Source organism: Montipora foliosa, chromosome 9 (assembly GCF_036669935.1).
Source record: "Montipora foliosa isolate CH-2021 chromosome 9, ASM3666993v2, whole genome shotgun sequence".
NCBI classification, from domain to species: domain Eukaryota; kingdom Metazoa; phylum Cnidaria; class Anthozoa; order Scleractinia; family Acroporidae; genus Montipora; species Montipora foliosa.
In genome coordinates, this window is record NC_090877.1 from 26,481,905 (window position 1) to 26,485,991 (window position 4,087).

A 4,087-nucleotide genomic window follows, 5' to 3' on the forward strand; every position below is an offset into this window, starting at 1 on the left:
TTCTGCTCATGCGTAATTGAAACCACGCTCTTGAGTGAAACTAGCAGTTCGCTTTCCTGAGCTTTCAGATAGTGATTTAATTGTTTGGAATTATGAAAAACAAACTCAGTAATCGAATGATAAAACAATTATTGAACTCGGTTATCGCAAAATCTCGTGATTTGTCAGATCAGTGTCTCGCAGATCAGTTATTTGCCGAAGCCGTCTGCTTGCCACTGACAAATCACGACATTTTGCTCAACGTCGCCCAATATTTTTTAAATATTCGGTTCAAAATCTCTTATTTGGAACTCCTGCTAATTCGAACTATTTACTCTTTCCCTTGCGACTTCGAATTTAAAGAATTTAACTGTATTTGATTACCCTTTGTCAGGTTACATTGCTGACTTTGGAGATGATCGACCGAAAGCCTTAGAGTTATCCAAACAGCTTGAATCACATAAATGGATTGATCGTTACACAAGGGCAATTTTTGCGGAGTTCACGGTGTACAATGCCCAGGCCAACTTCTTTACTGCCATCACTTTACTCACAGAGATTCTGACCACTGGAGGGTATTACCACCAACCTAAAATTCAAACTTTGAAGCTTTACCGCTACCTGGGACCTGAAATGGTGTTTGTCATGGCTTGTGAAATAATCTACATAGTGTTCCTGCTATATTTTTTATACAAACAGGTAAGATATTTAAGAAGCTATCTGAATGTGGAAGTAGATAGCGAAATCTTTGAATGGTACTAAATTTGATCTGTCACCGTAGGGAAGCAGGTTGGGCTCCAGAAAGTGTTTTTAGTACCACCCTTGCAGAAATAGTCTAAATTGCAAAGCAATCGGCTTCCCTTATCATTATGAGGGGAAAAGCTCATGGCACTGTTTCAAATTCAGGGAAAGGGCTTCATTTGAAAACAAAAGATTTGATTGGTTCTGACCAAACCCTATTGTATATTAGCCAATCATAATCCAGAATTTCGATGTGTAATTTGCACTGGTATTACACTTTTTGCACTGGTGTATTACAGTGTTTGCACTGTGTTACACTTGAACTGCACTGCTCTCAGCCAATCAGAATCAAGTTATTTTTTCATGTATATTATCAGGAACCCATGACCCGGAGCCTACAACTCTACTGTGTTCGTGTAACGGTGTTTTCACAGACCGATTTATTTTTAGATTGAATTTCCCGCGAATGAGACTCCCACAGGAGCCCGATGACCAATTACAAGAAATTAAGCTGACGTCATAGGGTCACCGTACCGGAACTGCCTTTGTTTTTTGACCTAATTCGCGGGAAGGGCTAGTCTAAAAATAAACCTACTTGTGAAAACGCCGTTTCACAGACGCTGTATGGAAGTTGCACGCTGCGGATGGGCTCCTGATATTATTAAATACTTTAACATCCCTCCCTAAATATCTTAACACCGTTGTTACTATATATATATACAAGTTAAGAGGGTCTCTCGAGCCAACAGCGCATTTCTGTCCCCAGGAGGATCCAGGATTCACTGTCCAAGCCTCGGCGAAATGTAGTTAATCAATGAAGTTTGAAGGGAACAAGGGCGGACAACCACTAAATGACATTTTTCATTGGAGAAAAACATTTTATGCCCTGAACGGGATTTGAACCCATGTACCCCTGATTACCGGTTGGGTGTGATCACCACTACACTAGTTGGGAAAAAACATTGGCCCGGGATGACCACGTAAAAATTCCCATTCGCTATCCAGATTGGCCATGTAGCCAGCATGGTTGCTCTGATAGTGTAGTGGTGACACCCAACCGGTAATCAGGGGGACGTGGGTTCAAATTCCGCTCAGGGCAAAAAATGTTTTTCTCCAATAAAAAATGTCATTCAGGGGTTGTCTGTCCTTGGTCCCTTCAAACTTGATTAACTACATTTTGCTGAGGCTTGGACTGTGAATCCTGGATCCTCCTGGGGGCAGAGATGCGCTGTTGGCTCGAGAGACCCTCTTAATTTGTATACAAATTGTCTTGTTCTCCCTCGCCGGCCTGTGAATCGTCTTCCTGTCGATCCAGTGTCATCTAGTTGGGGAAAAACATTGGCCCAGGATGACCACGAAAAAATTCCCATTTGCTATCCAGATTGTCCATGTAGCCAGCATGGTTGCTCTGATAGTGTAGTGATGATCACACTCAACCGGTAATCAGATCCCGCTCAGGGCATAAAATGTTTTTCTCCAATGAAAAATGTCATTCAGAGGTTGTCCGTCCTTGGTCCCTTCAAACTTAATATATATATATTTATATATATATATATATATATAGCTTGAATATCTATAATGGTTGACCAAACGATAAACTCCCAACAGAAGGATCCAAAAGGATGCTCGTTGTCTCCTCAGTTAGTATTTAAAGTTGCATATAAACTGGAGAGGAAGACAAAACTTCTCGAAGGTCCAGGAAATTTAATAAAAACGTTTCGGCCCTTCGGCCTTCTTCAGTTAAAAAATTTTTAAAATAAGTACAAGATTTAGATTTTTAACTTGTCCCTTTTTTAAAAATTTTTAACTGAAGAAGGCCGAAGGGCCGAAACGTTTTTATTAAATTTCCTGGACCTTCGAGAAGTTTTGTCTTCCTCTCCAGTTTATATGCAACTTTATATATATATATATATATATATATATATATATATTATATATAATATATATATATATATATATATATATATATATATATATAACTGCAGACAGTACTGTTTCGGCCTTCTGGGCCTCATCAGTGCAGTGCTGATGTCGGGGATGGAGGTTAAGCTTATAAAGCCACCCCAAATGTCCCACACATGTGGTACATCTAAGCCATGCCAGAGTGCTCAAACTAGCGAGCTAGTGAGCATGCGCAATTGCTAGCGGCAATGACTCATCCCAGTAGAGTGCTCAATTTGGACATGAAAGCAAAACCTTTGTAATGCCAAAGAGCTATATCTAACTGCAGACAGTACTGTTTCGGCCTTCTGGGCCTCATCAGTGCAGTGCTGATGTCTGGGATGGAGGTTAAGCTTATAAAGCCACCCCAAATGTCCCACACATGTGGTACATCTAAGCCATGCCAGAGTGCTCAAACTAGCGAGCTAGTGAGCATGCGCATATAAACGAATAGACTAAGATGAAGTTGCTTCGCTTATCTTTGGAGTGCTCAATGCAAGAATTTTGCAGAGCAAAATACAAATGTAAGAAGGAAAGTATTACTAGTTACTCGAGTTTCACGCTCAAGGCGATCATCAGACTGATCGTTGTCTACGAGAAGGTGTCATATATAAGTGTTCAAATTTAGGAACGGTTGCAGCGACGCTTCCGGTGATTGGTTGTCGTGAAAAACTTGTTTTCATGGCGCCATTTCGTTACCAGCTCAGATTTCTTGTTCAAGAGAAAGGCGTTTTTTGCGCTCAAGATGCAAAGTTTTTCAGATAAACACAGGTTGCAGCGAGAAGGGTTGCCTTTGTACAACAACGCCCTGAAATCCAGCGGGTACAAAGAACGAATCCATTATGTTGCAAATCAAAATCAAAACCAAGGAAGAGCAAAATCCAGAATCAGGTCAAGAAAAATCATATGGTTTAACCCGCCATACAGCCAGAATGTTCGAACCAACATCGCTAAATCATTCCTTTGCCTGATAAACAAACATTTCCCAAAGTCACACAAGCTCCACAAAATATTCAATAGAAACAACCTCAAGGTCAGCTACAGCTGCACTACAAACATGGCTAACATAATCAAAAGCCACAACCAGAAGATCCTGAATGAGTGCAACGAGTCCTCCAGTGAGAAGAAATGCAATTGTAGAAACAAAAACCTTTGCCCTCTTGACGGTGCGTGCCTAACCAGCAACATTATCTACCAAGCTACTGTCACAACAACTTCCGGTAACTCAAGATCCTACATTGGCATGACGGAAAACGAATTCAAAACACGGTACAACAACCACAAGCTTTCTTTCAATGACAAAAAACACTCACATGACACTGTACTTTCCAAACACATCTGGGACTTAAAGGACAAAAACATCGACTACGCAATCAACTGGCGCATCGTAAAAAGAGCAAAAGCGTACAAAGGCAACCCTTCTCGC